The sequence below is a fragment of the Callithrix jacchus genome, chromosome 17, assembly GCF_049354715.1.
Source record: "Callithrix jacchus isolate 240 chromosome 17, calJac240_pri, whole genome shotgun sequence".
NCBI lineage: Eukaryota > Metazoa > Chordata > Mammalia > Primates > Cebidae > Callithrix > Callithrix jacchus.
The window spans coordinates 37194942-37222483 of NC_133518.1; the positions used below are offsets into that span (position 1 = coordinate 37194942).

A 27542-nucleotide genomic window follows, 5' to 3' on the forward strand; every position below is an offset into this window, starting at 1 on the left:
CAATGAAGATTTAGTCAACATGAGAAGATAAAGCTATTTTTTGAGCAACTATATAGTTATTTCTATAAAATCACATAATTTAAAGGTGGAAAAGGACAGAGTGAATATCTAGTCCTTCTAATTTTATGTACGATGAGCATGAGAAAATGAGAGCATTAGTAACTTATGTACGATAGTTATACAGAAGTATTTAGGCATGATTAAATAATTTAGTCATTAATCATTTTGTTTTGTATTATCCAAACAGAGGGGGGCCATGTCAATGTTTTTTGTCCTCTACTTATATAGCCCATAGAGAAGCCTTTTAAATTTTACATAAACAGATTCAGAATCAACTCAGGGAATATGAAGATGAAAATATACCTGAAAATAAGAGGTTAATAATTATTCAGAGGTGTTAGGCAGCACAAACTAAAAATCAAGTGATGTTAGCCTTGCTTCAAGCTAAAGAAATTTTGAGGACCATAATTTTGAAACACATGTGAGTTATTTCGAAGTTTGGGGCATTTTTTTTCTTTGAGGTATGTATGTAAATCAGTATGTTAAATGGGATAGCTTTGTTTAAAACCTACAGTGAAATTTTCTCAATTTTTAAAGCAATGTAACTAATGTTTTCCTACTGCTAAAGTCATTTCACTTTCCCCATAAATTTGAATTTAATCTTTCTAAAACATTACTTTCATTACATCACTCCTCTTTTAAAAGTCAGCAGAAGCTCCCCATTACACACAATAGAACCAAAGTTTCCCCAGGCCACACAAGCTGATGGAAGCAAATGAGATCGCATTAACATTAATGGCTGGAATCTCACTGCCTTGCGCCCTCACAAGCATTACACAGGACCTAACCCTCTTGCAAAGCATACACCTCACCCAAGTAGTTCCAGGAGTCCCCAGAGAGTGTTTTACTCTTGAAGTAAATTCCCACTGGGCATAGTTGCTCCCCTGATTGGATTTGTATTTCTCCCGTTTTCCCCAGGCTCTACAGGCAGGACAAGCTCACGCTTCCTGTAGGCACCACATGAAGCCACATGCTGTGACTGTAAACCACAGTCCCATTCTCAGATTAGCCCTGCTCTCTCATCTCTGCCCTGTCATCATATTCTGCTGGGACCACTTCTGCTTTGAAGGACATGGAAGTTTCTGCTATGGAGGAAGACACTGCCGATGTTCATTTGCCTCCATTACTGTGCTGGATTCTGCCGTTTCTGGGTATCACCACCAATGTACTACAGCTGCCATTAGCCCAAGGCTGCAGAGGGGTTTACAGTAAACAACAGCACATGGTATTTATTCCTGTATGGGCTATTGCCAATACTGCCTTTTTACCAACATTGTACAATGTTTTCTTTCTTTCTGTTTTCAGTTTCTATTTTTTAGTACAGGAAAAGTGGGAGGAGAGGAAAACATTTGTTTTATGTTAACTGCTATTGCGCATGACACTTGTCTATAAGTTCTGAGACCTGCTCTAGGAGTGGCATCCCACTGCCTCTGTTAACTAAGACTCTCCCACTAGCAAGGTTCACACTGCAAAATGAGTTCTTTAAAGAAGTTCTTCCATTTACATTGCCAGCATCTAAAGCTAGAGTCTGAATCTCATCTAGATATCCCAAGTCTGAATCTTACTTACATAATGAAGTCCACTTTTTGAATGACAACCACAATTTTTTATTTTTATATTTTTATTTTTTATTTTTTAGGAAGGGAGGAAGGGAGGAAGGCAGGAAGGGAGGAAAGGAGGAAGGGAGGGAGGGAGGGAGGGAGGGAGAGAGGAAGGAAGGGAGGGAGGGAGCGAGGGAGGGAGGAAGAGAAGGGAAGGAAGGAAATCAAGCAATGAGAGAGACATTGCCGACCTGGATCTAGAGGTCTACAAGTTGATTTCTCTTTTTTCTTTTTTTGAGAGAAGGAAAGAAAAAAAAGGAGTGAAGGAGAGGAAGAAAGAGGAAGAAAAAGAGGGAGAGAGAATGGAAATGTTGCTTTATTCTAAAAAAAATGGGTATTAATGATGGCCAATCAGTGTTTCATTTAAACCTATGAGTAGGTGTGATATGTTATTGACAAGAATGTATATTTTGTGTATTTAAAGTGGAGAGCTCTGTAAATATTTATTAAGTTTACTTGTTCCAGATCTGAATTTGAGTCCTTGATATCCTTATTAATTTTCTGTCTCATTGAGTCTAAGTCCCTATGTATCTGGGTGTTAGGATTGTTAGCTCTTGTTGTTGCATTGATCCTTTTACCACTACATCTTTGTTGTTTTAAAATCTGTTTTATCAGATACGAGAATTGCAACTCCTGCTTTTTATTTATTTATTTATTTATTTTTGCTCTCCATTTGGTCAGTAAATCTTTCTCCATCCCTTTGTTTTGAGTCTTTGTGTATCCTTGCATGTGAAATTACTCCTGGGGGACACCTGGCCTTATTAATCTCATGGCTCAACCAATCTCTATTTCTCCTAATGGCTTTAGTGAAAGAAACTCTCAGGCCTTTTTTGAGAACCTGCTGAATTAGTTTGCTTGGGTTGCCATAACAAAGTACAATCGACTAAGAATCTTAACAACAGACATTGATTTTCCTCCAGTTATAAAGGCTAGAAGTGAAAGATCAAGGTGTCAATAGGGCTGATTTCTTCTAAGGCCTCCTTCCTTGTCTTATGGATGGTTAACTTCTGTCTCTGTCTTCATACAGTCTTCCCTTTGTCTGTATGTTAGTCCTAATTTTCTCTTAGGATCCACTCTAATGACCTTATTTTAACTTAATTACCTCTTTAAATACTCTATTTTTAAATCTAGTTATATTCTGAGTTACAAGGGGTTAGGACTTCAAAATATAAGTTTTGAGGAACACAGTTCATCCCGTAACACTGGCTTTCTTGCTTGCCTGTGCTGTGGTTTGGTTGTTTGTCTTCTCCAAATGTCATAATGAAATGTGATCCCCAGTGTTGAAGGTGGGCCGGGTAAGAGGTATTAGGGTCATGGGGGCAGGTCCGTCAAGAATAGCTTGGTTCTCCCCCTAAAGTAATGAGTGAATTCTCACTCTTAGTTTATGCAAAAGCTGACTGTTTAAAGAGTCTGCCATCTCCCCGCTTCTCTCTTGCTCTCTCTCTCACTATGTGACACACTTGCTCCTGCTTTGCCTTCTGCTATGAGTAATATCTTCCTGAGATGCTGACCAGATGCAGATGCTGGTGTCATGCTTCTTGTGTAGCCTTCAATGTCATGAGCCAAGTAAATCTCTTTATAAATTACTCAGCCTCTGGTATTTCTTTATAAAGCAATGCAAAACTGACTAACACAGACCAGTTGTTTAGATATTTTGTGTCCTCCCTTTAGGACACTTCTCTCTCCTGATTACACCCCAAGCATCAGCTGAAACCATCATTGATTCTTTGGGGACCTAAAGAAGGCATGGCCATCACCTGTGTGAGTCATTTTTGTGGTCCCAGCCCCTCCTCCATAACCCACACTCAGTGAGGAAAGATTGTCATGAAGAGGAGAATTTGCCTTCTTCATTCAACCACTCTGGTAAGTTTTTTTCCTATAGGGAGAAAGGTTAAAGAAGCCGTCCATCTTTACTTTCCCCAATGGTCGTAACTGACTAGTCACATTGTTTCCTCAGCTCATTTCTCAGCAAGGAAGATCAGGGTAAGGTCTCCTCCTATGCAAAATCTCTTGATACATCCATTTTTGCTATAATGAAATCAAACAAGTGGATGTTTCTAATTTACAGACTTCTGAGGAATCCTTTATTTGTTCTGTTATGCCCAATTTTCTAAGCATACATTATATATATATTACTTCTTTAGAACTTTTGCTCATTCACTTACCTGGAATTCTCTGCCAGTTATGCAGTTTTATATTATACATATCAATCTTTTAAGCCTCAGGTGTCTTCTTTGAAGTGTCCCTATAACTCATTTCCCTTCTTGCTCTTCCAATAACTATTAACTAGTTACACACTTAAATCATATTACATAACAACTAAAATAGTGCCTCTTCATTTTTGAACTTTACTTATATTCCATAATGGCTTCATTCAATATTTTTCAGCCTTGGCTCAGTTTGTGTTTTAGAGCATAAGCCATGACAGTAATAAAAATGAAATTTTATCTCTTTATTTAGCTGTATTGTTTTAAACAATTTCCTTCGAGAGAGAAAGCACAACTTTGAAATGCAGCATTAACTGAACATTCTATATGCATGCACAGTCATTATCAATTTGTAGACTAGTAATATGTTTGGAAATCAATTCTTAAAAAAAGAACATGTTCAAGACAACTATCTAATATTTAATAATGGTTCATAAATATGATTTGGATAATAATCATATCCCAGTTATTGTGACAGGTGCTGGGATATAAAAATTAATTGTAATAGAGCTTTATCTACCCATCATAACTTGTCCAGAAAAAAAAGGATAAAAATCATATATATGGAAAAGAATGAAAAAAATTGGGATTTAAGAACCTATAATATTAAAACAATATAAAAGTGTGTAACAGTGAAAATATGGAGACTTTGTAAACACAGAATTTCTCATGATTCCCTGATCATTAGTCCATATCCTGGGAGGGCAGTTTAAAATTATACCTCCCGAAATTACAAAATGACATCCTGTCTCTAGAAACACCCTCCCCATAGAACCCCTTAAGCTCTACCCACAGGCTCTGATAATGCTGCACTCCTCTTTGTGCCTTGCTTCAACCCATATTATTGCCACCCACACACTTGACAGGCTATTTCATACTCAATATAGGGACCTCAGTCTTTTTCAGAACTTTGTGGCAAATCTTTGTGTAAGTAGAGCTGAAAATATTTTGCTTTGTCTCTTTTGACAATATCGCTATCACCATCCTTTAAAAACGATGGTATGACTAGGCATACTTTGTGGGGTGCCTTTCTCCAAGGACATCCAGATTCTTTACAAACACAAATATTAGGTTGGTGCAAAAGTAATTGTGGCTTTTGCCACTATTTTCAATGTAATGTAATAACATAGGTAACAAATGAAATAGAACAAGATTGCTTCCTGAATCCTCTACTCAACTTAGAGTTTATTATCCTTGCTTGGTAATATTTTCTTTTCTTTCAGCACTTTGAATATATCATTTCATTCTCTCCTGGCCTATAAAAATTCTGCTGAGAAATCCACTGTTGTCTGATGAGGGTCCCCTTGTAAGTGACTAGATACTTTTCACTTGCTGTTTTCAGAATTTTCACTTTGTCTTTGACTTTTGACAGTTTGACTACAATGTGCTGTGCAGAAGACTTTTTTGCATGTATCTGTTTGAAGATCTATCAGATCTCTGTATCTGGAAGCCTAAATCTCTTGATAGATCGGCAAGTTTTCAGCTACTATTTTGTCAAATAGCTTTTCTAAACTCGTTGTTTTCTTTTTACCTTCAGGGACACTGAATATTTGGCTGCTTTATAGTGTCTCATATGTAATATAGGCTTTGTTCATTCTTTTTCATTATTTTTTCTTTATATGTGGCTGATTGGGTTATTTTAAAAGACCTGTCTTTAAGTTCTGAAATTCTTTCTTCTGCTTGTTGTAGTCAATTGCTGAAGCTTACAAATGTAATTTATATTTCATTTAATGAATTCTCTAATTCCAGAATTTCTTTTTGATTATTTTATATAGTATCTTTTAGGTAAGTTTCTCATTTATATTTTTAATTACTTTTCTAACCTCTTTTTATTTTTTATCTTCATTGTCTTGTGTCTGAGATTTTTACATTTCCCTATTTTGAATGATTTATTCAGGATTGCATTACTCTCTTTTTGATTGAAATTTCTTGCTCAATAATTATCATGTCACTTTGGATGTGTTATATTTTCTTGTTTTGTCATGTTTCTTGTATTCTTATGATGATATGTGTACAGCTTGTGTAATGGCTATTGTTTTTCTCAATTTTTTGAATTTACTTTAGTAAGGGAGAACTTTTACCTGAAGATCTATCTGTAGTGTTGGGTATATGGAGCACTTTGGCTATGATTCTGAATGTATGCAGTAGTGTAGTCTTCATGTGATTTATTTGGCTGTAAACTGTGTCAGTGATCTCTACGATTTCCTCAATGACTTTGACTGGGGTTGTTAGTGGAGGTTGTAGTGAAGTCTCTTGGAGTGGAGATACCAGGTCTGCTTGTCCCCATGTCTCAGTGGTAGTAGTGGTGGACCAAGTGTGCCTGTTATTGGGCCCCAGGAAAGTACACATTGTCACTGGTGTTAGTGGGTTCAATTCATGAGGTTCCAGGTGGCTTTCTCAGGGACTGGAAGTGGCAGCAGAAAGGTGCATGAGTGGGCAAGTTCTTAATGTCCTGGGAAGTGGGCATGGTGTGGTTGATAGTAGTAGCAGCAGTGGGACTAGCCTCTGGGTTTCAAGTGGTTCATGTTGATGTTGGTAGTTTCTGTGATGGGCAAGGTGGACCAGTCTGCAGGTCCACAGACAGAATATCTAGGTGGGTACCCACTGTGGTGGTAACAGCAAGTCAAATGAACCCAACCTTCACATCCTAGGAGGAGTGCTTGGGTGCCAATTGTTGTGCACTAGGCACCATGGTTCCCAGGCCCTTAGAGAGTGTGCTCTAGCACTGGGGTGAGGAGATGGGACAACCAGGTTAGGTGGACCTATCCTCAGGGCTCCTGGTGTTGTGTTTTTGGTCTGGCTATGGTAGGCAGGGATAGGGTGATCTCCAGACCCAAGGCAGAATGTTCCAGTCCTACTACTGAGTAGGGCAAGGTTGGATATTATTACTTTTATTTTCTAAGTGATCTGGCCTGATCTTCCAGCACAGTGTTTAATAGTGGTGGCAAAAATCAGGCATCTTTTTCTTGTTTTTGATTTTAGAGGAAAAGCTTTTTGCCTTTCACTATTGGGTATAATGCTAGCTGTTAGTTGTTCACAATGTTTAAAAATTCCCTTCTATGCCTAGTTTGCTGAATACTTTTATCATGAAAGTGTATTACAATATTTCAAATGACTTTTCTGTGTCTATTGAGATAATGATGTTTTTTGTTGTTGTTTTATCTGTATGATGTAATATTTTCTTATGTTGAACCATCTTTGCATTTCTAGGATAAGCCCCATTTGGTCATGGTGTTTAATCCTTTTAATATGCTATTGGGTTGGGTTTGCTAGCATTTTATTGAGGACTATTGCATCAATCTTCACAATGAATATTAGTTTGCAGTTTTCTTTTATTTTGGTACTTTTATCTGCCGTTGGTATCGGAGTAATATTGGTCTCATGGAATGTATTAGGAAGTATCTCTTCCTCTTCTATTATATGCAAGAATTTGAGGAGGGTTGGTGTAAATTTTTCTTGAAGTGTTTCTTAGAAGTCAATAGTGTAGTCTTCCGGTCTTGGACTTTTTTTTTGTTAAGAAGTTTTTGATTACTTCTTCAATTTCTTTACATGTTACATGTCTATTAAATTTTCTACTTGTTCTTGAGTTAGTTTGGTAATTTGTGTGTTTCTAGAAATTTGTCCATTTTATTAAGGTTGTTAAATTTGTTGGTGTACAATGAACATTATTTTGGTTTATGTAATATTTATAGTAAAGTGCCACTTTTATTTCTGATTTTAGTGATTTTAATCTTCTCTCTTTTTTTCTTAGTTTGCTACAGGCTTATCACGTTTGTTGATCTTTGAATTTTTGTTTTGTTGAATTTATTAAACAGTCATCTTTGGGAAGCTGTTGGCATTATTAATTTTCCCCAGAAAAATAAGAAAAACTCAGGAGGAACTTTTGTGCAACTGTTACATAAATTAATCTAACACTTGGAAACTATCAATTTTGCAGCTGTAGAGACCAAATCAATTACTTCAATAACTGGTCTAACATCTTAGTGCTTGTAAGTAGTAATTTTCTTTTTCTATGTAAGTACCCATCAGCCTCTTTACAACTATATCAATAGGTTAGAGGATAGTTAAAAATGTTAATGAAGCTGAGATATTATAATTAGATGTACATCATTACTGAGGAGAGGTCTTAGAGTCTCTCTGGTATCAGAGAGAGAAAAAAACTGATGATTTTTGTCAGCTTTCTGGTGATTCGGCCAATACGGTCTTGCTTTTTTGAATTCCATTCACTTGCTAGAGGTTGACAAAATTATTCTAAATATGCACAAAGCTTATAAAGTGCAAAGGAGAAAAAGCACTCAAACACTTCAAAAAGGACATAAACAAGAAGCCAAGGCAGCTGGTAAAGCAAAATGGAAATTGTGCTGATGCAGATTCCTTGGTTTTCTTCCAATTATAGTTCTTTTTGCAGCCTTAAGTCTGTGGTTGTTAAATGTTTTCCCGCTGCCCTTCTGAAATGGAGGTGGACAATCCAGTAAACTAATTCCAAAATTACTCCAAATGTAAATCAAATTAGAATCAAATATTTTTAGAAACTGAGAGGAAAAGTGAAGGGCTATGCTGAAATAGTTTTCATTTCTATGGAACTCTATTTTTCTGCTTCCTACTGGGGTGGATATGTTGAAATTCTAAAAGAAAATTTGTTCTTATGACACATTATTCACATAATTCTCCAAGCCAAAATGCAACTTTGGAAGATGTCAAAATCATACATGCTCTTAAAAAACTCCCAGTCTCCATCTTTTATGACAAAATGCAACTGGTTTTAAGTGTTACTTACTGTTGGTTATAATGTTACAAACTTTTACAAGTTAAATATTTAAAAGTTAAGTTTACTGAAATGTAATAAGCATGCCCTTTCAAAAGAACAGTATGAAAACAGAGAAATCTATGTTCTTTTATTCCTGTGTAGTTTTTATATTTAATTCTTTGCCTCCCTCAATCCATGATTATAACAAGTAAATTGAGACAAAACAGAAAATAAATAAACCATCTAATATACAAAGACTTCAAAAAACGTCCTAGGAAATAAATTTTACAGTTGGAAGAAGGCTTACTGATTAGTAAATCAAATTTTATTTATTTTATCAATGAGACAACTGAAGTAGCAAAAGGTTAATACTTGGTCAAGTTCAGCTAACTTGTCAATGGCCTAATCAGGATAAGAGGTGGATTTCAGGTTTCCCAGACCAGGGAAATTTTTGCTATGCTTAATCAATATTATTAATTTTTATTTTGTATCCTATACATTCTAGAATATATCAAGTTAGTAGTTTATTCTATTGTCATCTTGTTCATTGATTATTTTAATGGTGATAAAAATTCCATTACTAAAGCTGATTTTCAACATTTATAATGTTTAAACCTACACTTTTAAGTTAAGGCAAGTTGATTTTTTTTCAATTTATCTTACTATTTTTCCTAAAATGCATTTATTTATTGATCTTTAGTGGGATTTGATAAGGACATAATTTATTATGTGTTATCTGTGTTCTGCCTACTTCCGAAAAACCATAAGAAAATTGATGACATTAAAAACACATGTCATGGAATGTAAAACCAGTAAGTTCTGCAAAACAATAGAAAGTCTAAGTACTAAAGATAAATATAAAAATAATAATTATTATTATACCAGAAAAAGCTAGTTTATTTAAGGTTATTTGAGCAAAATATTATTTTTAGCTTCCTGAGAGCCAAGAGGAAACAAGAAACATGATGGCACATAGAAGTCTCATTTCACAAAAAGAGACTATGTCTCTTTATTTTGTCTTGGGACACTCAAATCTAAAACATCCAAGTTCTACCAATGTTTTTATGATTTTACTTTTTTCTTTTTCTGTTGTTTTTTTAGCACACCCTCATAAAAATAATTAATCATGTAAGTATAAGAAAGTGAATAACATAAGGCGTGTCATCCTTTAGTCATTTTTTTCTTTTTATTTTAATATTTAATGTAGATATTTTGTTCATATTTTCTACATTGCTCCTAGATAAAAGTAATAGCATAATTTTAAAATTATTCTAAATCGTTTTATATCATTCTATAAAGATAACTTTGTGGGGAGCCACGATAATAAGATTTAAGTTTGTAGCTTTCTGATGCCATACAATAATGATTAAAGTGTATAGAGCAAGGAGTAATTATATTTTATAAAATGGATTCAAAAGCATAAGTAAAATTCACCTAAAGTTTTTCCCTGAACAAAAGACATTTTTCTGTCTAAACATATTATACAAACTTTTTTATTTTTAAAAGTAGAAAGAAACTTTTTTGTTAAGAGCTGAATACTTGCAACTTTTTATGCATTAGCACATTTAACTCAATAGTTATAAAATGGAGAAACTAATTTTATAATGTTTGTACAACTCAAAATGTTCACACAATTTTTTAAAAAAGTTTAAAAGTGATTATTAGAATATAACAAAACAAAGGATTTAAAATACATCATTTTAAACTGTTAAGCTCATAAAGGTTTATGCTTCCAGCATTTGTATTCTCCAAAGGCTATCAACATAACAATAAAACATCTTCCACTCTCCTAAAACTTCACATCAGTCTCTCACATGCTTTTTAAGAGTCAACTCTTTATCTGGAACAGTGCTAGAAGTTTTCATTCACATCCCTTCTGCTAAGCATTCTGTATTTTTTCTCCTTCGCTTTATTACCCATCTCCTGGAATCCCAGCTTTTTACCACCTCAGCACTACCAGAACTTCTCACCAGAGCATTTTTACATAGTCTTTCTCAATCCCAACCTTACACTTCGTTGATTTCCTGAATTCCAAACCTGTCTACCATAACTTTCTTGATACTTCACTTTCGTAACTATCTTCTCTATCTTCTTGTTTTTCTTTTTGTAGACTGCTGCCCTCCCACTATGGAAGCTGACGTTTTTGTTCTTGATACCTACAATTTTAGCTTATTAGTTTTATTAAATCATCCACTTTTATAGATTTTATTTCTTTTGCTGATTATTTATAAATGTAGTACTCTATTCATGACCCACTGGCCTTCTCTGTGCCTGTTCTTAGCAACTTGTAAGACAAGTCTTTGTAAAGGAAGCTCATACTCAATGTATCCCTCAAGGAAATTACTACTTTCCTTCCAAAACATACACTTGTTTCAGACAGCTACATTTCAGCCACAGGTACTGGCATTATCAGTCTCTTAAACTGGAAAGCCCAGATCATTTTTTAAAATATCTCATTTAAAACTAAATTTAATATTGACGTCTATCCAAATATATCAAAAATAAGAACACAACCTAATTTAAAACAAATCACCACAGTTGAGCACAGAACTTCCCAAATGTAATAAAGACTGGTTTACTAACTTCCAAGTTACTCCTTTATTTCATTTCATAGGGGTTCTATTCATATTCCCATATAGTTATTCAGCAATTTTTCTCTCCACACAATTTCATAATCTTAATTTTCCCTATTTTTAGTGAATGATCTCAGCTACCCCTATACTTAGCAGATTAAAATGTGGAACCATACAGGAAGCAATGACCTTGATTGTCTCAGGCACTCATCATGATTTATTTGTCAAAGGCTGAACTTTGGTATCAGACTAACTTATATTTAAGTCTTACTAGTTATGGAAGCTTAAACTTTCTTACTCCCAAGATGAGTGCATTTTCTGTTGTATTTATCTTATTTGAAATATTGTATGTTTTTCCTTATCTATTAGGAAACTTCATTCCATATGTAATAAACTACCCAGATAGGGAGTCTTAAACAAATAAGGGTTTGTGTATAATGAAAAGTCTGGAGAACAGCAGTTGCTGGTGCTGGTTGGGTGACATAGTGAACTGATCCCTAGGCTTCAGATGTTCTTTTGGCAGGCTCCAGGTATTGTATATGCATTCCAACAAGAAGAAGCAAAAACAATGGGTGGGATAATAAGAAACTTCTGGGAGTTAAAAGAACTTGTTCTAACCCAATGTAAAGAAACTAAGAACTTTGAAAAAAGGTTTGACGAAATGCTAACAAGAATAAACAATATAGAGAGGAATATAAATGAATTAATGGAGTTGAAAAACACAACACAAAAACTTAGCGAAATATGCACAAGTTTGAATAGCCGAACTGATCAAGCAAAAGAAAGGATATCAGAGGTAAAAGACCTATTTAATGAAATAAACAAGAAGACAAGAATAGAGAAAAAAGGATAAAAAGGAATGAGCAAAGTCTCCAAGAAATATGGGACTATGTGAAAAGACCTAATTTATGTTTGATAGGTGTACCTGAATACGACGAAGAGAATGAATCCAAGCTGGAAAATACTCTTCAGGATATTATTCAGGAAAACTTTCCCAACTTAGCAAAGCAGGACAATATTCAAGCCCAGGTAATACAGAGAACACCACAAAGATATTCCTCAAGAAGAGCAACCACAAGGCACATAATCGTTAGATTCACCAGGGTTGAAACGAAGGAGAAAATACTAAGGGAAGCCAGAGAGAAAGGTCAGGTTACCCACAAAGGAAAGCCTATTAGACTTACAGCAGATCTCTCAGCAGAAACTCTACAAGCCAGAAGAGAGTGGGGGCCGATATTCAACATTCTTAAAGAACAGAACTTTCAGCCCAGAATTTCATATCCTGCCAAACTAAGCTTCACAATTGAAGGAAAAATAAACAAGCAAGTAATCAGAGATTTTATTACCACCAGGCCTGCTTTACAAGAGCTTCTGAAAGAAGCATTACACACAGAAAGAAACAACCAGTATGAGCCTTTCTAAAAATATACCAAAAAGTAGAGAGCATCAACATAAAGAAGAATTTATATGAACGAATGAATAAAATAGCCAGTTAACATCAAATGGCAGTAACCCTAAATTTAAGTTGACTAAATCCCCCAATCAAAAGATACAGCCAAAACCTAATGGTATGCTACATCCAGACCCATTTCACATTTAAAGATACACAAAGACTTAAAACAAAGGGGTGAAGAAAGATTTACCAACCAAATGAAGAGCAAAAATAAATAAATAAATAAAAAGCAGGAGTTGCAATTCTCACATCTGATAAAATAGATTTCAAAGCAACAAAGATATAGTGGTAGAAGGATCAATGCAACAATAAGAGCTAACGATCCTAACACCCAGATGCATAAGACTCATAAAGAGATTTAAACTCAATGAGACAGAAAATTAATAAGGATATCCAGGACTTGAACTCAATAAATATTTATAGAGCTCTCCACTTTAAATACACAAAATATACATTCTCAACCTTAAATACACAAAATATTCATTGGCCATTATTAATACCCGTTTTTAGAATAAAGCTACATTCCTGTTCTCTCTCCCTCTTTTTCTTCCTCTTTCTTCCTCTCCTTCACTCCTTTCTTTTTCTTTCTTTAAAAAAAAATGGGTGGGGGAGCTGTACAGTAGAGCAAAAGTCTTCTCAGGAATCACACAGCTGACTTGCACTACCATGCCATCATTCAGAATTCTTCTGTGAAGTTTCTGTAACTGAAAGTTGGCTGGGAATGAAGATAAAGTCAACCAAACATAACCATATTGTTATTTCTGTATATCTGAATATTACCAATTTTTCAAAGCTAACCTAAGTCGCACCTCTTCTGTGAAAACTTCTCCAACTGCTACTGACCACACATATCTCTAATCTTTGTAGATTTTCATCAACTACAAATGTCCCATGGAATATACCACTAATATTTGTGTGCCTTTATTTATTTATTTATGGGGACAGTCTCACTCTGTCCCCTGGGCTGGAGTGCAATGGTATGATCTTGGTTCACTACATCCTCTGCCTCTCCAGTTCAAGTGATTCTCCTACCTCGGCCTCCCAATTAGCTGGGACTACAGGCATGCACTGCCACACCCAATTAATGTTTTTATTTTTATTTTTTTTTATTTTTAGTAGAGATGGAGTTTCAATATGCCGGCCAGGCTTGTCTCCAACCTCTGACCTCAAGTGATCTGCCAACCTTGGCTTCTCAAAGTGCTGGGATTACAGGTATGAACCACTGCGTCTGAGCAATATCTCTTACTTAATGTTTTATTTTCTCAAAATTTAAATTGTGTATTGAGTGCAGAGGCTATGTTGTCATCCTTTTTTTCTATCCACATACAACAGGGCACTATGCTAAGCACACAGTGGTGCTCCATATGATTTGGGGGATTAGACTTAGGCAAATTCAAATCTGAAATCAGAAACCACTAATATCTTATTGTGTAATTCTAAACAAGAGAATTTGCCTCTCTAAATTTTACTTTCTCTCTAAATGTGTAAAAAAATAAAAGAGTAACTCATGGGAAAATAGAACTCAATATACACATGGAACATATGTGCTTAATACACATTATTTTCCTTTATCAATGTTTAATTATAGTTCATAGCAAAAAGTATTTACATATATTTTCTATATAATATGATATGTGGAATTTGCATTTACAAGCACTAAGACTCAAAATTTTAAAAATTAATTCCTTTGGAATTCAGTATATGAGAAAGTTAAAAAACAAAAGCTGTGTTTTCCTTAAGAATAAAATATATTTCAATTTCATTAGCACTTAGTTCAAGGTTACTATGTACAATCTTTAGAGCTAATATTTTTTTATATTTGTAGTTTTGTTTGTTTGTTTTTTGCTACAGTAAGCTCAAGGGTTTATCTGGAAGCTGTGCTTGCCAAGAAAACAGTCTTACTCACAGAATATGTTTATTTGTGGGAGAATGACAAATATTACGGTGTGGGGAGGTAGCAAAGTCACCTCTTCAGGTTCTTTTTAGTGTCATCTATTTTATAATACTACATGTTTTTGTTAGTGTGACCTTTATACTAAGATTTAGTTTTTGGAAACTTCCTGGATGACAGTGAGGAAAATTCAAATATATGTAAATATTATTGGGGAAAAATTATAAAGAGGGCAAGGACTCCTTTTAAAGAAAATTAATTTTAACTAAATTATTAATTGTTATTTAAATTAAATCCTTAGAAAAATAAAGAAAAATGCAAGTGAATTTTTAAAAGTTTTATTATGGAATTATTCAAATATACATAAAGGCAGGTAAAACATAATAACACTTCATATACTCATTCAGAGAAAAAAGAAAGAGGAAGGAAGGAAGGGAGGGAGGGAAAGAGGGAGGGACGGAAGGAGAAAAGTAGGGAGGAAGGCAAGGGAAGGAAGGGAAGAGGGAATAAACCTAGTAGCTTAAAGCAATAAATATTTATTATCTCAGTCTATGTGGGTCAGAAATATTCCAGCTGTGTGGTTCAGGCTAAGTCACTCATGAGGCTGCAGTCAAGATGAGATGTTGGCTTGGGCTGCAGTCATCTGAGGTATGACCAGACCTGGAGGATCCACTTCCAATATGTTTCTTTCACACGACTGTCAGCAGGAGGCCTCAGTTTTTCAGTGGTTGTTGGCAGGCTGACTCAGTTCCTTACAACATAGGGCTACTGGAATGTCCTCATGCTATACATGCCCACTGTTATCCCACAGAGCAAGATAGATAAAAGAGGAAACAAAGAGAAAGGCACCATGATTTTTAAGGACTTAGTGTTGGGAATCACACATTGTCACTTCTGCCATATTCTATTTATTAGGAATATGTCACTAAACATTGCTCACATTCAAGAAGAGAGGAATCAGACTCATCTTGTTGAAAAGAGGAATATCAAAGAAGTTTTGGACAAATTTTTAAATCAACACAATACTTTCATCCACTTCCCACTTACTATTCCAATTATTTTGAAGAAAATTCTGGTAAGCACACGGTTTCACCCATGAATACTCCACCATGTGTGTCTCAAAATCATGAAAAAAAATAATGATTCCCCAGTGTCATCAAAAATCTAATCAGTATTCAAATTTCTTTGATTTTTTCATAAAATTTTTAACAATTGGTTTGGTTTGTTAGCATCAGGATGCAAAATAAACCATCAATTGCATTTAGCACCTTTTGAAGTAGTGCCAAATCCTCCTTCAAAAGGTGCTAAATACAATTTGAAATATACTTATAACCAGACAAAGATAAAAGACATTCATACACTGCTTTGTTTCTACACTGTTTGTTGTTCTTTTTATAAGAAACACTCAAGGAATAAGAAAGCAGATTTTCCTGGGTTACCTTTGAACCGGGAATTTGTGTTACCACTTTTGATGATATTTCTAATAAGCCACAGGTGTACACTATAGGAGCGAGTAGAAACAGAGACAGGGATATGATGATAGTTAATTGTCCATAATCTATTTATCCCAAGGAACACTTATACATCTGTTACATAGTTAGGTATTTGCTACTTGTCGTTTTTTGTGTGTGATTTTTGAGCAGAGAAACATCTATAACTAAAGCACCATAAAAAGGAATAATGCTATCAAGGGGCTTTAGAGAAGCATGACAAAGGAAGTGCAGCTTTTTGTGTGTTGTAAATGAATGGCTCCATTCATTTCAATAGGGATTTTGTTTTATATGTACTGTATTGGGTTTGGGCACTAAACACTTGACTCCCATTTCAGAATGAATCAGTTTGTTAAATGCAGGTATTTAAATAGAATAGAGACTGTAACAATGAATTTCTTCAGTAAGTACTTTCATCTTATTGTATAAAAATATTTTACAGTATTATCCTTTTCTTTCATCAATATGTGTATATATGTATGCATCTTGACTCCTATTTTGAGTCAAGTAATTTTCACTAATAATAGCAGTAATATTTTATAATTACAATTATAATCTTGCATAAATGATATTCTATTATAAATGATCAAAATAAAAAAATTGAGAAGTTCATTGCTGATTATATGCTAGGTGCATATGAGAAATGTGGATATAATAATATACTGAAATTAATATTTAACAATTTAAAAACATTTTGAAATATTTAAAATATTCATTGTAGGTGGTTGTTTCTCCAGTGACATTCCCAGTTTTCCTTTAAATGCTACATGTGTTCTGATATTGCATTTTCAGTGCATACATTTTATATTAATATGTATCTAATAAATTGCTTCGTTATTTATTACAATATGAATTTGTAAGTTTACTATTACAAACGTTCTGTAGCTGATTTTTGCCTGTTATTCAATGAAATGTCAAGAATATAATTACTAATAAATTTAAACGACTGTTCAACTTGAATTCACAAAGCACAACCCTTTATACTAAGAAATGTACATAAACAAGACTCCTGTTCACAGCTGGTGTTAAACATCGAGAGCCATTGACTTTGTTATCTTGATCTATTATTAATACTGTTAATTTCCTTCCTTCCTTCCTTTCTTCCTTCCTTCCTTCTTCCTTCCTTCCTTTCTTTTATTTTATTTTTTCTTTTCTTTCTCCCTTTCTCTCTTTCTTTCTTCCTACTTTCCTTTTCTCTTCATATTTTTTCTTCCTTCCTTTCTTTAAATTTCCAAACCTCCAGAGGATGATTTTCTTAAGAATGTTTTCTCAGGTATGTTCAGAATATTAATTAGGCCCATCTATTCCTGCCGGGTAATAACAATGTCCATGGGCTGAATGGATGCTGTGACCTGTGAAAGAACTATTCACATGCTTTAGTCTGCCCTAGCACATTCTTTAACAAGTGAACATAGAACTTTTTCACAGTCATCTTAAATGTTTCAACTGTGTGTTTCATGTTTGCTTCTTGCATCTCCAACCATATAGAGTTTTTCTCCCCTTTCAGGGAAGACTTCCTTGCAACTACTCATTTAAATGTGTCTGCCTTTATGACTACATTACTGCCATATCTATGGGGCTTCTTACTGTATTTGCCTGTAACTGGAGGAGATTTTAAAGGAGTTAAATTTATTCAGACTAAATCTTCTGGGGGATGCAAAAACATCTTTTTTTTTTTTTATGGATTGGAGGTTTCAGTGGGATGGGAGAATCACAAGGAATCAGGTGTTTAGAGGAATGTATTGAGTAGCGGTGAGGAACTACGATGTTGAAAAGTAAAAAAAGGAGAGAAGGAGAGGAAGAAAGAGGAAGAAAAAGAGGGAGAGAGAACAGGAATACTGCTTCATTCTAAAAATGGGTATTAATAATGGCTGATCAATATTTTGTGTATTTAAAATGGAGAACTCTATAAATATTTATTGAGTTTACTTGTTCTAGATCTGAGTTGAAGTCCTGGATATCCTTATTAATTTTCTGTCTCGTTGAGTCTAAATCTCATTATGGGTCTTATGTATCTGGGTATTAAGGTCTCTTATTGTTGCATTGATCCTTTTACCACTGTATCTTTGTTGCTTTGAAATCTATTTTATCAAATGTGAGAATTGCAACTCCTGCTTTTTGTTTATTTATTTATTTTTGCTCTCCATTTGGTTGGTAAATTTTTCTCCAACCCTTTGTTTTGAGTCTTTGTATATCTTTGGATACACTGTTAGGTTTTGGCTGTATCTTTTGATTGGGGGATTTAGTCAATTTAAATTTAGGGTTACTGCCATTTGATGTTAACTGGCTATTTTATCCATTCGTTGATGTAAATTCTTCTTTATGTTGATGCTCTTTACTTTTTGGTATATTTTTTGAAAGGCTCATACTGGTTGTTCCTTTCTATGTATAATGCTTCTTTCGGAAGTTTTTGTAAAGCAGGCCTGGTGGTAATAAAATCTCTGAGTACTTGCTTGTTTATAAAAGATTTTATTTTTCCTTCAATTGTGAAGCTTAGTTTGGCAGGATATGAGATTCTAGGCTGAAAGTTCTGTTCTTTAAGTATGTTGAATATTGGCCCCCACTCTCTTCTGGCTTGTAGGGTTTCCGCTGAGAGATCTGCTGTAAGTCTAATAGGCTTCCCTTTATGGGTAACCTGACCTTTCTCTCTGGCTGCCCTTAGTATTTTCTCCTTCATTTCGATCCTGGTGAATCTAACGATTATGTGCCTTGGGGTTGCTTCTCTTGAGGAATATCTTTGTGGTGTTCTCTGTATTACCTGGGCTTGAATATTGTCCTGCTTTGCTAAGTTGGGAAAATTTTCCTGGATAATATCCTGAAGAGTATTTTCCAGCTTGGATTCATTCTCTCCATCACATTCAGGTACACCAATCAAACGTAGATTGGGTCTTTTCACATAGTCCCATATTTCTTGGAGACTTTGCTCATTTCTTTTCATCCTTTTTTCTCTATTCTTGTCTTGTCATTTTATTTCATTAAGTTGGTCTTCAACCTCTGATATCCTTTCTTTTGCTTGATCCATTCTGCTATTTAAACTTGTGCATATTTCACTAAGTTCTCATGTTGTATTTTTCAACTCCATTAGTTCATTTATATTCCTCTCTATATTGTCTATTCTTTTCAGCATTTCGTCAAACCTTTTTTCAAAGTTCTTAGTTTCTTTACATTGGGTTGGAACACGTTCTTTTAATTCCCAGAAGTTTCTTATCATCCGCCTTCTGAAGCCTACTTCAGATAATGGAACACAGTCCTTTTCCATCAGGGCTTCTTCCGTTGCTGATGAGGAACTGCAATCCCCTGTAGAGGGAGAGGGGTTCTGATTTTGGGTATGCTCAGCCATCTTAGGCTGTTTGTTTCCCTTTATTATAAATTTATCCATCTGTCAGCTTTACAATTAACACATTTCTAATTAGGTTTCTGAGTCAACGTCCAATTTATTGATTCCCAGTGCTGGGATTCAAGCAACCCACTGCGCCAGCCAAAATAGCAGCGATAAGACTGATGGTGCTCTTCTGCCCGGGAATCTCTGGTCTGGCTTCCTTCTTGAGTCCGCAACAAGCGGCTCTGCCTTCCCGGAGCTCCAAACACTGGTCAGTAAGGGAACCAGTCCCATTTACCCTGCATGAAGAGCTGCCATGCCAAGACGCCGGCAAAACCACTGCGCCAGCCACAAGAGTTGCGCTGGCGACCCATGGGGCTCCTCCACTAGAAATCTGCTGGTCCGTGAATGACAAAAATTTATCTGAAAGTGTGGCGTCCTCTCATTCTCTGAGCTTTCACTGGGAGCTACAATCCTGAGCTGTTAGTGATCAGCCATCTTGGATCTCTCTCCCAAGAGAGAGGACACTTTGAAGAGGATATAAAGGAAGACATCTGAAACCAAAACTCTATCATTTGATATTTTAGTGTTACAGTTCCAAACTTCAGAATTTTAAATGAAACCATATGTTATTTTAAATATGATCAATTAGCATATTTATAAAATGATAACAATCCTGTGAAAAAATTAAAAATGAAATAAAATGGACAGGGAAAAGGAGAGAAACAAACAGAAAGGACTGTAGAAAATATAGAAAAAAAATCTATAATTAGAAAATTTATTTGTTTTCTATAAATATATTTATTTATAAAATATATTTTATTTCTATATTTAGACAAATATAGAAAAATACCTGGAAGTCCAAAGATACATTTTTGCAAGGGCCACTCAAACTCAGTCATCCTATGATAGTCAAAAATATGTGTAATGATTTTTGGTGCAAAAGTAGCACCACTAAGATCAGAGCATGGTGTTACTGATGTTAAGCTTACAGATCTGATCTCTTCTAAGACATACAATTACACTTATGTGCAACTGCCTATTCAGCCATTTTGCAATGCATAAGTAATAAAAAATTAAAAATAAAATAGAAGGAATCCATAACCACCGCTGGAGGAAAAAACAAAAATGAAATTGCAGATGAATTCATTTTATAATGATGGTGTTTGTTACACAAGTTTCATACACAGAAAAGAATATATTACTTAAAAGTATAGGTAGTTTTGGCTTTGGGGAAACAAAGTAATTTTTGTATTATTCTGGACTGCAAAAAGCATTAAGCATTAACTAGAAAATGTGGGTTAGAAAATGGTTCTGCTAATACATTGGCTGAGGGAACTTCACCTCACCAAATGGGAGTCTTTACAAGAAAGATAATGCATTCCTTAAGGAGCAGTTGTGAGAAAATAACCAAAGTGTAACAACATTGTAAAATAACTATCTCAGGGAAAGAAAGCCTTAAAATTTTTATGTAATTAGTTGTATATATCACTGCTAAATAGCAAAATCGCTACCTTCAAAATACAAAAAAAAAAAACCTCTCTCAGCAAGATGTAATAAATATGGATGAAAAAAAGTTTAATGAATGTGAAACACTGTATAGCACAAAAAGCAAATATATAGTGTTTGGACTATGTTTAGAAAGTGAGAATTCTAGGCTAGGTCAGCTCATAAAGTGTCTGCATTTTATGCTTATACCTGTAGGTTGCATTCGCCGCCCAGCTGGCATGGAAGATCGTGGTATACAATTTTGTTCCTCTTTCGCTGGGATTTGTTGCTTGTGCTGACTTCTATCCTGTACCTATCTATACCAGATATATCCACCAAGATGCACCAAGTCTGCCAGGAGAACCTTCTGGTTAAGTACCACCTCATCTTCTTGTAACAATTGATCTTCATTTCTAGCAGTTCTTTCATTTAATAACAAAAAATAACCTTATTAATAATTAAATTAATACGTTATCAAATTACTAGATTCAATAGTTTAGTTTTACATCTTTAACTGTCTAGGCATATTTTGTTATTTGCATTAGTGAAAGAAGTACTTAAATCTAATTATATACTGACATTCTATAATTCATACGTGCAAATTCTGAGAATAGATTTAATGAGTATAAATATACAATAAAGAGTCTCACTGTGCTGTAAATAAAATAACAAATTTGATATATCATAATATTCTATTAGGATTAGAGACCTTAAAATATGGAGAAAGATGTGTGAAAGTTAAAATATTATAATTTGATACTACAGCAAAAGAAAGCATCTGACTTCGAAAGTTTTGTGTGTATAATTTCATGGAACTAAAACAAATCAGGTTATCATGCTCAGGATTTTGAGTACGTGGAGATTTTCAAGCATCAAATTTACAAATGGGATGCCAAATAAATAAAGTGACACATGAATTATTGACATTGCAGTTCAGTTATAGGTTACCAAATTTTACCTCATCATAAATATAGAAAAAGTTATGTGAAATAAAGAGAATACTTAACTACCGAATAAAGCGACTTTCAAAGAACATTTGGGAGTTAGGCATAGAGAAAACTAGCTTTCCCATATACCTCAAATTCTTAAAAGTTTTTCCAGAGGATATTAGTTTAGCTTTTGAGCATTTCTAATATTATTGGCAGGCTATATAATTCCTGTGACTTTCAAAAGTCATACTTACTCTCAGCTAAAACAATGAAGTATTATTTTTAGTCTATAAGTTTCTCTAAAGAGGCCTGTTTCAGTATAGAAAAATCTTGGTTTTATTAATGAGGTTCTTGGTTTTATTAATGAGCTTCTAATGACTTACATTAACTAATCAATGGTAATATTGTTCCATATCAGTACTGGATCTTATTCTCTTGATATCCAAAAATATGATGTCCAGCTCTATTCTGGAATATACATATTTTATACTATTTTACTTTTGTCATCTTTTAAAAACATTATCATTGTTATAAGGTAGATATACCCCAATACAGATTACAATATTAAATATGAGTTGCAAAACAATTTCTATCACTTTCATAAGATCAACAAAGAAAGCCAATTTTCTGTCATAACTTTTCCTCATGAATTTCATTAAAATGAGCAGTTTTATAGAACTTACATTCTAGCAGGGAAAGACATGAAATAAACCATATACATAATGAATGTTAAGATCTAATTCATTAGAAGCATGATTATTCATGTATTTGTTTTATTTCATTATGTTTTAACTCAGAAGATTATTTTACAATCATCTGGAATTCTTTCTAATAAATGATGATCCATAAAAATAGTTAAACTCTACTATACTCTGGTGACTTTATAAGAAACGATTCTAGTTTCTGTTGCTATGTAACAACCCACTCCAAAATTAATTCTATGAATTGACTGATCTATTGCTTAGCATGTGGATCTTGCTTGGGGTTTCTCAGATGGCAGCACAGAATTTAGTCATCTGAAGGCTTGATTGGGCTGCATATCTGAGATGGTATCTTCTCTCACGTGTCTAGTGCTTCAGCTGGGAAGGCTAGAATGCTAGGAGACAGACTGGGCATCTGTATCTCCCCATGTAGCTTTTACATATGGCTAGCTTGGACTTATTTACAGTATGGCAATCTCAGATAGTGAGTCTTCTTGCATGCTGGCTGGTTTTCCAAGAGTGCTCCTTCTAAGAGAGCAAGAAGGAAACTGCTAGGCTTCTTATGATCCACTCTTAAAGTCACATCGAGTCACTTTTTGTGCATTTCATTGGTCATATTTAGTCTGCCTAGATGCAAGGTAGAAGGAGACTACACAAATATATTAATACCATGAGCCATGGTTCTCTGGGGCCAGCCACCTTTGAAAATTTATGCCATCTTTCATACCTTCTCAAGCCAAGAAAAACAAATACAATCTACAAGACATGCATTTTGCCTTTGCCTCCTTTATTTGTTTGTTTGTTTTTGGAGACAGTTTCTCACTTTACTACTCAGATTGGAGTACGGTGGTGCAATCATAGCTCACTATAGCCTTGAACTCCTGGACTCAAGGGATCCTCCTGAGTAGCTAGGAGTACAGGTGCACACCACCATGCCCATCTAATTTTTAAATTTTTTTTTGTATAGATGGCATCTTGCATGTTACCCTGGCTGATATTGAACTTCTGGGATTACAGGTTTATTCCTGTAATCCCACTGCTTTGGGAGGCCTCAAGTTATCCTCTCACCTCGGCCTTCCAAAGAAGTGGAATTACAGGCATAAACCATTGCACTCTGCCTGCCTTTACCTATTTGCTTAACAATTTCAATTTTTGAACCGACTTCAACAGCATTCTCTACTGCATATCACAAAGAGTAACTTTCACAGTAGGCACAAAAATTAGTGGTATGCAACAGAGACCCTCTTTTAATGCCTAATTTATGCTGATTGTTCTTTTTGTTCAGCACATTAAGTATTGGAAAAATTCAGGGTGTCTTAATTAGAGTGCCATTTGAAGCTCAAAGTATTTCAAGGTATGCTTACTGAATATCTATTATATGCCCAAAACCATGCTAAGTGCTAGGGATACACCAATTAACATAAGACTATTCTATCTTCAGAGAGCTTAGAATGAAGACTGGCAGAGCATGCAGCTTCCACACACATTTCAATATCCCCTTGCACAGATTCTCATACAGTTATCCAAAACTCTTTTTCTCAGACCCGCACATTTTATCTGAAATCTCCTTCAGGCTGAAAATAAACCATCTTTCAGGTTCCAAGAAGAGTTTAGCAAATGAAACATTACAAGTGATAAATGTTAACTGTTGTTCCCTCTTTCCTTCCCCTACATGATTTCAGATGGGATTTATTAAGAGAAGATGTATTTCTTCTTCTAGGTCATGAAGAACATTTTTTTCTTTATCTGTATCCTCCAAGGAAGCTTGTGCTGAAATAGATAAAATGTCAGAAATAATTAAGAAAAATGCAGGGGTATCCAACAACCTAAAACTACACATTTTGGTGATGCCTAGTTTTTATCTCCTCTGTCCCTTGACAGGTATAAACATCAACTTATCACATCCTTTAGATGATGGTGTGTTAAATCAATGTTGATGAACACATGGTGCAGTGAACAGGGAGGATGAAAAGGAAATTCTCTTAGAAAGCAGAGGTCATGGGTTCTAGAAGGTGAATATACGCTATGTGATCAATACAGAATCTAGAATCCCTCAGAATTATTGCATTAAAATCCTCCTAAATCTCTTTACTATTTTACTAGGTTCTATCACACCTCTATTTTAACCTATTATCCTCTTTATAACCTACTTTTTTCTATAACTACAAAAATTGCTATTTCAAACATTTGTTTCAGTATTTTCTTTCAGTAATAGGTGTTTAAATTAATATGGTAGTAAACTCAACATACAGACAACATGGACCCCCTGTAGCAGAAATGTGGTATCTCACAGTTATGGGACTCTCTTTTGTAGAGACCTTGAATATATTTTTCTACCTCAGCTAAAATCCTCCTACTCTAGATATACAAACTAATTTTAAGGAAGTGCACTTAAGAAGCAGTTTTTTTCCTAATGGGCCATGATAAATACATATGGACCATTTATTACTATTCTATTAATTATTTAAAATACATGCTACTAAGGTCTTTGAACAAGTAGATAAAAAGTATCTGTAACTACATTAATTCACCTAATGCTTTTAATTACTCATTAGTCTGGTAGTTACAATAAAACAGATAAAAGCTTTTAAATATGCCAGTGTCAAGTGTGCTACACATTTTTATGTAACCTTAATTAGTTGTTCTAATAACAACTGGAACTGTTATTTCTACAATATAAACATAAAAATAAGGCATAGAAAGAAAAAGTAATTTTTCATGTTCTCTCAAGGAGGAAGTAGAAAAATTCAGTTTAAACCTAATCTTGTGAGACTCATATTATGGAGTGTTAGGGAGGGTAACTTTTTTCCCACTCCTGATGCTTTCATCCATGGGGAAGACGGCCTACTAAAGTGACAGCACTGGCCCATCCCCCCACTCCCTGCCACTCACTTCCCCTTCTTATAAAAGGAATGAATCACCAAATTAACATGTTTGGAAAGGTGAGGAAGTTTTGCACAGTAAGAATAAATTTAGCTTTGCTTTTCTAAACAGTATATGTTAGATAAGGCAGAGCTATATTTGAACTAATTATGTTTTTGGATGGATAAATATTTGTAATTCTGGAGTAGAACATTAAGTATTTCATTTGCCTACAGATAGAAACATTCTCTAATATTATTTGTATAAATAATAGGGGTCTCTAATTGGCTTTAGCTTTCCCTTTCTGGTAAAGTTGGATAAGAAAGAATTACTGACTTCCCAACCAACAATTCCGAAGCCTTTTCTGAATTACTAACAATTCCAATAAACAGAATCCAAAATAACATTTTATCAATCTCACATTGAAGTTGCAGTATTTATTTACAAATACATTTTTCTATACATTCTATAGTATCTTGGATACCTCGCACACAAAAATTTCATAAATGAGAAAGTAAAAACTGCAGCTTTGTACCTAGGGAGATGTAGATTAGATACATAACTAAGAATATCTGCAATTGAAAAATGCACTTTGAGGAGTCCAGACCACATTAATGTGTTCACCTTCAAAATTCTAAAAAATTTAACTTCACATTTTTATTTGGGGACCATGAAATGTAAAAATAAATGGAATATTTTTAATGAAATGCATTTACCATTTAAAATAAAATATCTTCTCAAAGATGTTTTACAATAAGACACATGCTTTAAATAACAATTTGATTTAAAATAAATTTTGAAATTTGATTTTTCACATATAAATATATAGCTAAATATTAAAGTTTCTATTTTATATACATAAAATTTAACATACTGCTATTTAATATGGATTAGATAATACATGTCAATATTCTGCCATATTATGATTTGTTGAGGTTACAGTTACATATACATAGCTGTATTTACCATCTTTGTTGCTTTTATTTTGTCCATTCTTCTCTCCATGGGGCATTAGGAAGTGGGAGTGGAGTCCAGACATTCTAAAAGGCAGATTCTACATGAGCCATCATCTGAGCATATAATGAAAAGCAAAGGTTGTCTTGGCAACTGGAACAAAGTTAATGCTCTCAAACTCTGACTTCCACTCACATAACCTTTTAGTTCCATGGTTTTCAGATATACTTCCATAATAAAAGTCAAGTTTCTCTCTTATTGCCAGTGGAGATTTATCAGCTGATGCCCTTTTAAATTTTTATCCAAGAATTGGGTTACTCAACTTGCAATTTTACTTATGATACTTAGACCATACAATGAAACTTTTAATTTCACTGCTGAGAAATATTCAATGCTCTTAAATTATAATTTAATATGTAAATCAAAGTGTTTGCTATAGGAAATTAAAAATTTTTATCTCTCTGTTCTAATCCAACATGTTTATTAATTCTAATATTTAAATCTTTTTCTAACTTGATGAATATAAGTTACTTGTAAAAAGTTCATAAACTATAAAAAGTTAAAAAGAAAAATGATCTAGAAATCCATCACTCAATTATTTTATTTCAGTTTCTTTTTTCTTGCATATTTTTAGATGCATATTTTGACCTATTTTTCTTCTTTTGTTCTTTACTATGTCTCTCAGAAACTTGCTGCTTAATAATTTGTCCTATCACTATAATATTTTGTATGTCAATGTAATGTTATATCAGTATTACTAACATACTTGTGATATACTTGAATTAATGTACTGTTGTTAATTTGTACTATTTTTTATTTAAAATCATTGTATATAAATAATTTTCTGTCTCTGATTATTCCCTAAAAGTACATTCTTTCAAGTGAAATGTTGGATCAATCATGTGCTATTTTTCAGTTTTTCTTATAAGTTATCAAATGATTCTTTAGATTCTAGAATATCTTAAGAGTCTGGAAAGTTTTCACCAGTTTGTGCTCATTCCATGAAAGTAAGAAAGCTTCAGTATCTTCAAACTCTATTCAACAATGGGATTTTCCAATACAATAGTTGCAGTGAGAGCATTTTGATATTCACTTTGTTATTAGTGAGATTGATCTTTTTTATACTTTATTAAATATTTATATTGAGGCTTATTTTAGTTGTATATATTTAGCCATTAAACACTTTTTTGTTAATTTGTTTTCTATTTTAATATTCTTTTTTCAATTTTTAACATCAAATTTTTTTAATCTGGTGGAAGTCAAATTA

The 27542-nt window shown here is 34.0% G+C and overlaps 2 long non-coding RNA genes across 2 annotated transcripts; one reads left to right on the forward strand and one right to left on the reverse strand.

The window, feature by feature from the left end:
* The first annotated feature begins 633 nt into the window (after nt 1-633).
* Nucleotides 634-21204, forward strand: LOC128929984 (uncharacterized). The gene is made up of 3 exons (XR_008477417.2): nt 634-1285; nt 13758-13853; nt 21046-21204. It is a non-coding gene; the product is annotated as an uncharacterized LOC128929984 (long non-coding RNA).
* Nucleotides 14946-26439, reverse strand: LOC118148895 (uncharacterized). The gene is made up of 4 exons (XR_004735959.3): nt 26288-26439; nt 24132-24229; nt 21040-21251; nt 14946-15329 (listed from the first exon to the last, which is right to left on the reverse strand). It is a non-coding gene; the product is annotated as an uncharacterized LOC118148895 (long non-coding RNA).
* Between the last annotated feature and the right edge of the window lie 1103 nt (nt 26440-27542).